Genomic DNA, 12109 nt, shown 5'->3' on the forward strand with positions numbered 1-12109 from the left:
CAGCGGAATGAGCCCCACTTCCAGGGCGTGCTGGTAGCAAATTTCCCACAGCCCACAGGGAGCAAACGATCCCAGGTGTGATGTATCACCAGGAGAGGCTGAGATGAGAGTAAGGGTTCACGCGTGTGCCCGGACCGAGGTTAATGATGGGATTAGAGCTAGGGTTAGATGCAGGGAAAGAGTGAGAGTTATAATTAGGGATAAAGCTAACAGGTGATCATTACTCGTCATGTAACATGATACAAAGGGTCAGAAGAGGAACTGATTCAGGGTTACAATTTGGACTTCGCAGACAACAGGAGCACTAAATGGTGCTGAGGGGGACTCAATAAAGTGGACCGGCCGCCTAATGTAAGCAATTGTGCACAAATATTGTACGATGACTAGCGTTGCCGGTGCTTTTTTCTTAAAGAGTCAGTTCTTGGCACCCATTCCCTACTTGACTCAGCCTAATCTTCAAGAATATTTGTCAAGAACTAAAAAAAATCCAGAAAAGGTTTAACCTCCCCGGTCTCCCGCGTGACAGGCGGGGATACTGACCACTATACTAACGAGGAGACGTGAGGGCATGAAATGAACAGCTGCTGATGTCTGCACAGCATCCAGCGACCACCTAGATGGCCTAGGGGGTCTCATTTTCCCCCGTCAAACGGCTTGCCCGATCTAAGGCTAATTTCTTTCTTTTTATCGGCACCAGGCTTAAAACTCAGTTTAAGGCGATAGTTCCGGGCTATGTTTGACTCCAGAGTTGAATCTGTCATCCCGCATTTCCTCAGCAAATCAAGCTACCCATCTCAAGTCTCATGAGCTGAGGACGGCAAAGTCCCTGTGGGCTTAGGACAGTCAAAGAAACCCCTGGGCTGCATGCTAAGCCCCTTTTCGGCTTCACTTTCCGAATCCTGCCCTAGCTTGCGATTAGTTTTTTTCTCACTTCTTGCCCCCAACTCCCACCTTGCCTCATGGTCTCCCCTCCTCTGCGCACCTGACAGTTTGCCTGCCCTTCCACTGCCTGTCTCCAGACTTTCCAAGGAGAAAAGGCAAAGCACTAAAGCGGGCCGGGCAACGGGTCAAGTTCCGCTTTCGGCGACTAGCAGGGAGGTAGCGTGGCCGAGCGGTCTAAGGTGCTGGATTAAGGCTCCAGTCTCTTCGGAGGCGTGGGTTCAAATCCCACCGCTGCCACTTTTCCTGGCCTTGCATTTTAAAGAAGAACGTAACGTTGACCTCTTCCTTCATTAGTGCCAGCTCTGTCGCAATGAGCAAGCGGATGGTATGCCACACCCTGCAGGAAAAAGGTTTCGCTTCTGACGTCTTGCTTTTCTGGACATCCAGTCTCAAGTTTCCCATCTGGAACGGCGCTCCCTGCTGCTTTGTGAAGGCTTGCTGCAAGAGCCTTCGAAACCCAGGAGCTCTTGCGTTGAGCTGTGACGCGTCCTGGGAAGACCTCCCGTTGCAGCGGAATGAGCCCCACTTCCAGGGCGTGCTGGTAGCAAATTTCCCACAGCCCACAGGGAGCAAACGATCCCAGGTGTGATGTATCACCAGGAGAGGCTGAGATGAGAGTAAGGGTTCACGCGTGTGCCCGGACCGAGGTTAATGATGGGATTAGAGCTAGGGTTAGATGCAGGGAAAGAGTGAGAGTTATAATTAGGGATAAAGCTAACAGGTGATCATTACTCGTCATGTAACATGATACAAAGGGTCAGAAGAGGAACTGATTCAGGGTTACAATTTGGACTTCGCAGACAACAGGAGCACTAAATGGTGCTGAGGGGGACTCAATAAAGTGGACCGGCCGCCTAATGTAAGCAATTGTGCACAAATATTGTACGATGACTAGCGTTGCCGGTGCTTTTTTCTTAAAGAGTCAGTTCTTGGCACCCATTCCCTACTTGACTCAGCCTAATCTTCAAGAATATTTGTCAAGAACTAAAAAAAATCCAGAAAAGGTTTAACCTCCCCGTCGGGGAATTGAACCCCGGTCTCCCGCGTGACAGGCGGGGATACTGACCACTATACTAACGAGGAGACGTGAGGGCATGAAATGAACAGCTGATGATGTCTGCACAGCATCCAGCGACCACCTAGATGGCCTAGGGGGTCTCATTTTCCCCCGTCAAACGGCTTGCCCGATCTAAGGCTAATTTCTTTCTTTTTATCGGCACCAGGCTTAAAACTCAGTTTAAGGCGATAGTTCCGGGCTATGTTTGACTCCAGAGTTGAATCTGTCATCCCGCATTTCCTCAGCAAATCAAGCTACCCATCTCAAGTCTCATGAGCTGAGGACGGCAAAGTCCCTGTGGGCTTAGGACAGTCAAAGAAACCCCTGGGCTGCATGCTAAGCCCCTTTTCGGCTTCACTTTCCGAATCCTGCCCTAGCTTGCGATTAGTTTTTTCCTCACTTCTTGCCCCCATCTCCCACCTTGCCTCATGGTCTCCCCTCCTCTGCGCACCTGACAGTTTGCCTGCCCTTCCACTGCCTGTCTCCAGACTTTCCAAGGAGAAAAGGCAAAGCACTAAAGCGGGCCGGGCAACGGGTCAAGTTCCGCTTTCGGCGACTAGCAGGGAGGTAGCGTGGCCGAGCGGTCTAAGGCGCTGGATTAAGGCTCCAGTCTCTTCGGAGGCGTGGGTTCAAATCCCACCGCTGCCACTTTTCCTGGCCTTGCATTTTAAAGAAGAACGTAACGTTGACCTCTTCCTTCATTAGTGCCACCTCTGTCGCAATGAGCAAGCGGATGGTATGCCACACCCTGCAGGAAAAAGGTTTCGCTTCTGACGTCTTGCTTTTCTGGACATCCAGTCTCAAGTTTCCCATCTGGAACGGCGCTCCCTGCTGCTTTGTGAAGACTTGCTGCAAGAGCCTTCGAAACCCAGGAGCTCTTGCGTTGAGCTGTGACGCGTCCTGGGAAGACCTCCCGTTGCAGCGGAATGAGCCCCACTTCCAGGGCGTGCTGGTAGCAAATTTCCCACAGCCCACAGGGAGCAAACGATCCCAGGTGTGATGTATCACCAGGAGAGGCTGAGATGAGAGTAAGGGTTCACGCGTGTGCCCGGACCGAGGTTAATGATGGGATTAGAGCTAGGGTTAGATGCAGGGAAAGAGTGAGAGTTATAATTAGGGATAAAGCTAACAGGTGATCATTACTCGTCATGTAACATGATACAAAGGGTCAGAAGAGGAACTGATTCAGGGTTACAATTTGGACTTCGCAGACAACAGGAGCACTAAATGGTGCTGAGGGGGACTCAATAAAGTGGACCGGCCGCCTAATGTAAGCAATTGTGCACAAATATTGTACGATGACTAGCGTTGCCGGTGCTTTTTTCTTAAAGAGTCAGTTCTTGGCACCCATTCCCTACTTGACTCAGCCTAATCTTCAAGAATATTTGTCAAGAACTAAAAAAAATCCAGAAAAGGTTTAACCTCCCCGTCGGGGAATTGAACCCCGGTCTCCCGCGTGACAGGCGGGGATACTGACCACTATACTAACGAGGAGACGTGAGGGCATGAAATGAACAGCTGCTGATGTCTGCACAGCATCCAGCGACCACCTAGATGGCCTAGGGGGTCTCATTTTCCCCCGTCAAACGGCTTGCCCGATCTAAGGCTAATTTCTTTCTTTTTATCGGCACCAGGCTTAAAACTCAGTTTAAGGCGATAGTTCCGGGCTATGTTTGACTCCAGAGTTGAATCTGTCATCCCGCATTTCCTCAGCAAATCAAGCTACCCATCTCAAGTCTCATGAGCTGAGGACGGCAAAGTCCCTGTGGGCTTAGGACAGTCAAAGAAACCCCTGGGCTGCATGCTAAGCCCCTTTTCGGCTTCACTTTCCGAATCCTGCCCTAGCTTGCGATTAGTTTTTTTCTCACTTCTTGCCCCCATCTCCCACCTTGCCTCATGGTCTCCCCTCCTCTGCGCACCTGACAGTTTGCCTGCCCTTCCACTGCCTGTCTCCAGACTTTCCAAGGAGAAAAGGCAAAGCACTAAAGCGGGCCGGGCAACGGGTCAAGTTCCGCTTTCGGCGACTAGCAGGGAGGTAGCGTGGCCGAGCGGTCTAAGGCGCTGGATTAAGGCTCCAGTCTCTTCGGAGGCGTGGGTTCAAATCCCACCGCTGCCACTTTTCCTGGCCTTGCATTTTAAAGAAGAACGTAACGTTGACCTCTTCCTTCATTAGTGCCACCTCTGTCGCAATGAGCAAGCGGATGGTATGCCACACCCTGCAGGAAAAAGGTTTCGCTTCTGACGTCTTGCTTTTCTGGACATCCAGTCTCAAGTTTCCCATCTGGAACGGCGCTCCCTGCTGCTTTGTGAAGACTTGCTGCAAGAGCCTTCGAAACCCAGGAGCTCTTGCGTTGAGCTGTGACGCGTCCTGGGAAGACCTCCCGTTGCAGCGGAATGAGCCCCACTTCCAGGGCGTGCTGGTAGCAAATTTCCCACAGCCCACAGGGAGCAAACGATCCCAGGTGTGATGTATCACCAGGAGAGGCTGAGATGAGAGTAAGGGTTCACGCGTGTGCCCGGACCGAGGTTAATGATGGGATTAGAGCTAGGGTTAGATGCAGGGAAAGAGTGAGAGTTATAATTAGGGATAAAGCTAACAGGTGATCATTACTCGTCATGTAACATGATACAAAGGGTCAGAAGAGGAACTGATTCAGGGTTACAATTTGGACTTCGCAGACAACAGGAGCACTAAATGGTGCTGAGGGGGACTCAATAAAGTGGACCGGCCGCCTAATGTAAGCAATTGTGCACAAATATTGTACGATGACTAGCGTTGCCGGTGCTTTTTTCTTAAAGAGTCAGTTCTTGGCACCCATTCCCTACTTGACTCAGCCTAATCTTCAAGAATATTTGTCAAGAACTAAAAAAAATCCAGAAAAGGTTTAACCTCCCCGTCGGGGAATTGAACCCCGGTCTCCCGCGTGACAGGCGGGGATACTGACCACTATACTAACGAGGAGACGTGAGGGCATGAAATGAACAGCTGCTGATGTCTGCACAGCATCCAGCGACCACCTAGATGGCCTAGGGGGTCTCATTTTCCCCCGTCAAACGGCTTGCCCGATCTAAGGCTAATTTCTTTCTTTTTATCGGCACCAGGCTTAAAACTCAGTTTAAGGCGATAGTTCCGGGCTATGTTTGACTCCAGAGTTGAATCTGTCATCCCGCATTTCCTCAGCAAATCAAGCTACCCATCTCAAGTCTCATGAGCTGAGGACGGCAAAGTCCCTGTGGGCTTAGGACAGTCAAAGAAACCCCTGGGCTGCATGCTAAGCCCCTTTTCGGCTTCACTTTCCGAATCCTGCCCTAGCTTGCGATTAGTTTTTTTCTCACTTCTTGCCCCCATCTCCCACCTTGCCTCATGGTCTCCCCTCCTCTGCGCACCTGACAGTTTGCCTGCCCTTCCACTGCCTGTCTCCAGACTTTCCAAGGAGAAAAGGCAAAGCACTAAAGCGGGCCGGGCAACGGGTCAAGTTCCGCTTTCGGCGACTAGCAGGGAGGTAGCGTGGCCGAGCGGTCTAAGGCGCTGGATTAAGGCTCCAGTCTCTTCGGAGGCGTGGGTTCAAATCCCACCGCTGCCACTTTTCCTGGCCTTGCATTTTAAAGAAGAACGTAACGTTGACCTCTTCCTTCATTAGTGCCACCTCTGTCGCAATGAGCAAGCGGATGGTATGCCACACCCTGCAGGAAAAAGGTTTCGCTTCTGACGTCTTGCTTTTCTGGACATCCAGTCTCAAGTTTCCCATCTGGAACGGCTCTCCCTGCTGCTTTGTGAAGGCTTGCTGCAAGAGCCTTCGAAACCCAGGAGCTCTTGCGTTGAGCTGTGACGCGTCCTGGGAAGACCTCCCGTTGCAGCGGAATGAGCCCCACTTCCAGGGCGTGCTGGTAGCAAATTTCCCACAGCCCACAGGGAGCAAACGATCCCAGGTGTGATGTATCACCAGGAGAGGCTGAGATGAGAGTAAGGGTTCACGCGTGTGCCCGGACCGAGGTTAATGATGGGATTAGAGCTAGGGTTAGATGCAGGGAAAGAGTGAGAGTTATAATTAGGGATAAAGCTAACAGGTGATCATTACTCGTCATGTAACATGATACAAAGGGTCAGAAGAGGAACTGATTCAGGGTTACAATTTGGACTTCGCAGACAACAGGAGCACTAAATGGTGCTGAGGGGGACTCAATAAAGTGGACCGGCCGCCTAATGTAAGCAATTGTGCACAAATATTGTACGATGACTAGCGTTGCCGGTGCTTTTTTCTTAAAGAGTCAGTTCTTGGCACCCATTCCCTACTTGACTCAGCCTAATCTTCAAGAATATTTGTCAAGAACTAAAAAAAATCCAGAAAAGGTTTAACCTCCCCGGTCTCCCGCGTGACAGGCGGGGATACTGACCACTATACTAACGAGGAGACGTGAGGGCATGAAATGAACAGCTGCTGATGTCTGCACAGCATCCAGCGACCACCTAGATGGCCTAGGGGGTCTCATTTTCCCCCGTCAAACGGCTTGCCCGATCTAAGGCTAATTTCTTTCTTTTTATCGGCACCAGGCTTAAAACTCAGTTTAAGGCGATAGTTCCGGGCTATGTTTGACTCCAGAGTTGAATCTGTCATCCCGCATTTCCTCAGCAAATCAAGCTACCCATCTCAAGTCTCATGAGCTGAGGACGGCAAAGTCCCTGTGGGCTTAGGACAGTCAAAGAAACCCCTGGGCTGCATGCTAAGCCCCTTTTCGGCTTCACTTTCCGAATCCTGCCCTAGCTTGCGATTAGTTTTTTTCTCACTTCTTGCCCCCAACTCCCACCTTGCCTCATGGTCTCCCCTCCTCTGCGCACCTGACAGTTTGCCTGCCCTTCCACTGCCTGTCTCCAGACTTTCCAAGGAGAAAAGGCAAAGCACTAAAGCGGGCCGGGCAACGGGTCAAGTTCCGCTTTCGGCGACTAGCAGGGAGGTAGCGTGGCCGAGCGGTCTAAGGTGCTGGATTAAGGCTCCAGTCTCTTCGGAGGCGTGGGTTCAAATCCCACCGCTGCCACTTTTCCTGGCCTTGCATTTTAAAGAAGAACGTAACGTTGACCTCTTCCTTCATTAGTGCCAGCTCTGTCGCAATGAGCAAGCGGATGGTATGCCACACCCTGCAGGAAAAAGGTTTCGCTTCTGACGTCTTGCTTTTCTGGACATCCAGTCTCAAGTTTCCCATCTGGAACGGCGCTCCCTGCTGCTTTGTGAAGGCTTGCTGCAAGAGCCTTCGAAACCCAGGAGCTCTTGCGTTGAGCTGTGACGCGTCCTGGGAAGACCTCCCGTTGCAGCGGAATGAGCCCCACTTCCAGGGCGTGCTGGTAGCAAATTTCCCACAGCCCACAGGGAGCAAACGATCCCAGGTGTGATGTATCACCAGGAGAGGCTGAGATGAGAGTAAGGGTTCACGCGTGTGCCCGGACCGAGGTTAATGATGGGATTAGAGCTAGGGTTAGATGCAGGGAAAGAGTGAGAGTTATAATTAGGGATAAAGCTAACAGGTGATCATTACTCGTCATGTAACATGATACAAAGGGTCAGAAGAGGAACTGATTCAGGGTTACAATTTGGACTTCGCAGACAACAGGAGCACTAAATGGTGCTGAGGGGGACTCAATAAAGTGGACCGGCCGCCTAATGTAAGCAATTGTGCACAAATATTGTACGATGACTAGCGTTGCCGGTGCTTTTTTCTTAAAGAGTCAGTTCTTGGCACCCATTCCCTACTTGACTCAGCCTAATCTTCAAGAATATTTGTCAAGAACTAAACAAAATCCAGAAAACGTTTAACCTCCCCGTCGGGGTCTCCCGCGTGACAGGCGGGGATACTGACCACTATACTAACGAGGAGACGTGAGGGCATGAAATGAACAGCTGCTGATGTCTGCACAGCATCCAGCGACCACCTAGATGGCCTAGGGGGTCTCATTTTCCCCCGTCAAACGGCTTGCCCGATCTAAGGCTAATTTCTTTCTTTTTATCGGCACCAGGCTTAAAACTCAGTTTAAGGCGATAGTTCCGGGCTATGTTTGACTCCAGAGTTGAATCTGTCATCCCGCATTTCCTCAGCAAATCAAGCTACCCATCTCAAGTCTCATGAGCTGAGGACGGCAAAGTCCCTGTGGGCTTAGGACAGTCAAAGAAACCCCTGGGCTGCATGCTAAGCCCCTTTTCGGCTTCACTTTCCGAATCCTGCCCTAGCTTGCGATTAGTTTTTTTCTCACTTCTTGCCCCCATCTCCCACCTTGCCTCATGGTCTCCCCTCCTCTGCGCACCTGACAGTTTGCCTGCCCTTCCACTGCCTGTCTCCAGACTTTCCAAGGAGAAAAGGCAAAGCACTAAAGCGGGCCGGGCAACGGGTCAAGTTCCGCTTTCGGCGACTAGCAGGGAGGTAGCGTGGCCGAGCGGTCTAAGGCGCTGGATTAAGGCTCCAGTCTCTTCGGAGGCGTGGGTTCAAATCCCACCGCTGCCACTTTTCCTGGCCTTGCATTTTAAAGAAGAACGTAACGTTGACCTCTTCCTTCATTAGTGCCACCTCTGTCGCAATGAGCAAGCGGATGGTATGCCACACCCTGCAGGAAAAAGGTTTCGCTTCTGACGTCTTGCTTTTCTGGACATCCAGTCTCAAGTTTCCCATCTGGAACGGCGCTCCCTGCTGCTTTGTGAAGGCTTGCTGCAAGAGCCTTCGAAACCCAGGAGCTCTTGCGTTGAGCTGTGACGCGTCCTGGGAAGACCTCCCGTTGCAGCGGAATGAGCCCCACTTCCAGGGCGTGCTGGTAGCAAATTTCCCACAGCCCACAGGGAGCAAACGATCCCAGGTGTGATGTATCACCAGGAGAGGCTGAGATGAGAGTAAGGGTTCACGCGTGTGCCCGGACCGAGGTTAATGATGGGATTAGAGCTAGGGTTAGATGCAGGGAAAGAGTGAGAGTTATAATTAGGGATAAAGCTAACAGGTGATCATTACTCGTCATGTAACATGATACAAAGGGTCAGAAGAGGAACTGATTCAGGGTTACAATTTGGACTTCGCAGACAACAGGAGCACTAAATGGTGCTGAGGGGGACTCAATAAAGTGGACCGGCCGCCTAATGTAAGCAATTGTGCACAAATATTGTACGATGACTAGCGTTGCCGGTGCTTTTTTCTTAAAGAGTCAGTTCTTGGCACCCATTCCCTACTTGACTCAGCCTAATCTTCAAGAATATTTGTCAAGAACTAAAAAAAATCCAGAAAAGGTTTAACCTCCCCGGTCTCCCGCGTGACAGGCGGGGATACTGACCACTATACTAACGAGGAGACGTGAGGGCATGAAATGAACAGCTGCTGATGTCTGCACAGCATCCAGCGACCACCTAGATGGCCTAGGGGGTCTCATTTTCCCCCGTCAAACGGCTTGCCCGATCTAAGGCTAATTTCTTTCTTTTTATCGGCACCAGGCTTAAAACTCAGTTTAAGGCGATAGTTCCGGGCTATGTTTGACTCCAGAGTTGAATCTGTCATCCCGCATTTCCTCAGCAAATCAAGCTACCCATCTCAAGTCTCATGAGCTGAGGACGGCAAAGTCCCTGTGGGCTTAGGACAGTCAAAGAAACCCCTGGGCTGCATGCTAAGCCCCTTTTCGGCTTCACTTTCCGAATCCTGCCCTAGCTTGCGATTAGTTTTTTTCTCACTTCTTGCCCCCAACTCCCACCTTGCCTCATGGTCTCCCCTCCTCTGCGCACCTGACAGTTTGCCTGCCCTTCCACTGCCTGTCTCCAGACTTTCCAAGGAGAAAAGGCAAAGCACTAAAGCGGGCCGGGCAACGGGTCAAGTTCCGCTTTCGGCGACTAGCAGGGAGGTAGCGTGGCCGAGCGGTCTAAGGTGCTGGATTAAGGCTCCAGTCTCTTCGGAGGCGTGGGTTCAAATCCCACCGCTGCCACTTTTCCTGGCCTTGCATTTTAAAGAAGAACGTAACGTTGACCTCTTCCTTCATTAGTGCCAGCTCTGTCGCAATGAGCAAGCGGATGGTATGCCACACCCTGCAGGAAAAAGGTTTCGCTTCTGACGTCTTGCTTTTCTGGACATCCAGTCTCAAGTTTCCCATCTGGAACGGCGCTCCCTGCTGCTTTGTGAAGGCTTGCTGCAAGAGCCTTCGAAACCCAGGAGCTCTTGCGTTGAGCTGTGACGCGTCCTGGGAAGACCTCCCGTTGCAGCGGAATGAGCCCCACTTCCAGGGCGTGCTGGTAGCAAATTTCCCACAGCCCACAGGGAGCAAACGATCCCAGGTGTGATGTATCACCAGGAGAGGCTGAGATGAGAGTAAGGGTTCACGCGTGTGCCCGGACCGAGGTTAATGATGGGATTAGAGCTAGGGTTAGATGCAGGGAAAGAGTGAGAGTTATAATTAGGGATAAAGCTAACAGGTGATCATTACTCGTCATGTAACATGATACAAAGGGTCAGAAGAGGAACTGATTCAGGGTTACAATTTGGACTTCGCAGACAACAGGAGCACTAAATGGTGCTGAGGGGGACTCAATAAAGTGGACCGGCCGCCTAATGTAAGCAATTGTGCACAAATATTGTACGATGACTAGCGTTGCCGGTGCTTTTTTCTTAAAGAGTCAGTTCTTGGCACCCATTCCCTACTTGACTCAGCCTAATCTTCAAGAATATTTGTCAAGAACTAAAAAAAATCCAGAAAAGGTTTAACCTCCCCGTCGGGGAATTGAACCCCGGTCTCCCGCGTGACAGGCGGGGATACTGACCACTATACTAACGAGGAGACGTGAGGGCATGAAATGAACAGCTGATGATGTCTGCACAGCATCCAGCGACCACCTAGATGGCCTAGGGGGTCTCATTTTCCCCCGTCAAACGGCTTGCCCGATCTAAGGCTAATTTCTTTCTTTTTATCGGCACCAGGCTTAAAACTCAGTTTAAGGCGATAGTTCCGGGCTATGTTTGACTCCAGAGTTGAATCTGTCATCCCGCATTTCCTCAGCAAATCAAGCTACCCATCTCAAGTCTCATGAGCTGAGGACGGCAAAGTCCCTGTGGGCTTAGGACAGTCAAAGAAACCCCTGGGCTGCATGCTAAGCCCCTTTTCGGCTTCACTTTCCGAATCCTGCCCTAGCTTGCGATTAGTTTTTTCCTCACTTCTTGCCCCCATCTCCCACCTTGCCTCATGGTCTCCCCTCCTCTGCGCACCTGACAGTTTGCCTGCCCTTCCACTGCCTGTCTCCAGACTTTCCAAGGAGAAAAGGCAAAGCACTAAAGCGGGCCGGGCAACGGGTCAAGTTCCGCTTTCGGCGACTAGCAGGGAGGTAGCGTGGCCGAGCGGTCTAAGGCGCTGGATTAAGGCTCCAGTCTCTTCGGAGGCGTGGGTTCAAATCCCACCGCTGCCACTTTTCCTGGCCTTGCATTTTAAAGAAGAACGTAACGTTGACCTCTTCCTTCATTAGTGCCACCTCTGTCGCAATGAGCAAGCGGATGGTATGCCACACCCTGCAGGAAAAAGGTTTCGCTTCTGACGTCTTGCTTTTCTGGACATCCAGTCTCAAGTTTCCCATCTGGAACGGCGCTCCCTGCTGCTTTGTGAAGACTTGCTGCAAGAGCCTTCGAAACCCAGGAGCTCTTGCGTTGAGCTGTGACGCGTCCTGGGAAGACCTCCCGTTGCAGCGGAATGAGCCCCACTTCCAGGGCGTGCTGGTAGCAAATTTCCCACAGCCCACAGGGAGCAAACGATCCCAGGTGTGATGTATCACCAGGAGAGGCTGAGATGAGAGTAAGGGTTCACGCGTGTGCCCGGACCGAGGTTAATGATGGGATTAGAGCTAGGGTTAGATGCAGGGAAAGAGTGAGAGTTATAATTAGGGATAAAGCTAACAGGTGATCATTACTCGTCATGTAACATGATACAAAGGGTCAGAAGAGGAACTGATTCAGGGTTACAATTTGGACTTCGCAGACAACAGGAGCACTAAATGGTGCTGAGGGGGACTCAATAAAGTGGACCGGCCGCCTAATGTAAGCAATTGTGCACAAATATTGTACGATGACTAGCGTTGCCGGTGCTTTTTTCTTAAAGAGTCAGTTCTTGGCACCCAT

General features: G+C 51.2%; 4 non-coding genes across 4 annotated transcripts; all 4 read right to left on the bottom strand.

Annotated features, from left to right (window-relative positions):
* Positions 1-1953: 1953 nt before the first annotated feature.
* Positions 1954-2025, bottom strand: TRNAD-GUC (transfer RNA aspartic acid (anticodon GUC)). The gene has a single exon. It is a non-coding gene; the product is annotated as a tRNA-Asp (tRNA).
* A 1396-nt stretch (positions 2026-3421) lies between these two features.
* On the bottom strand, positions 3422-3493 carry TRNAD-GUC (transfer RNA aspartic acid (anticodon GUC)). Its single transcript has one exon. It is a non-coding gene; the product is annotated as a tRNA-Asp (tRNA).
* Positions 3494-4889: 1396 nt separating this feature from the next.
* TRNAD-GUC (transfer RNA aspartic acid (anticodon GUC)) lies at positions 4890-4961 on the bottom strand. Its single transcript has one exon. It is a non-coding gene; the product is annotated as a tRNA-Asp (tRNA).
* A 5751-nt stretch (positions 4962-10712) lies between these two features.
* TRNAD-GUC (transfer RNA aspartic acid (anticodon GUC)) lies at positions 10713-10784 on the bottom strand. Its single transcript has one exon. It is a non-coding gene; the product is annotated as a tRNA-Asp (tRNA).
* Between the last annotated feature and the right edge of the window lie 1325 nt (positions 10785-12109).

Source organism: Ambystoma mexicanum, unplaced genomic scaffold, assembly GCF_040938575.1.
Source record: "Ambystoma mexicanum isolate Mex_15411 unplaced genomic scaffold, UKY_AmexF1_1 Mex_scaf20, whole genome shotgun sequence".
Classification (NCBI taxonomy): domain Eukaryota; kingdom Metazoa; phylum Chordata; class Amphibia; order Caudata; family Ambystomatidae; genus Ambystoma; species Ambystoma mexicanum.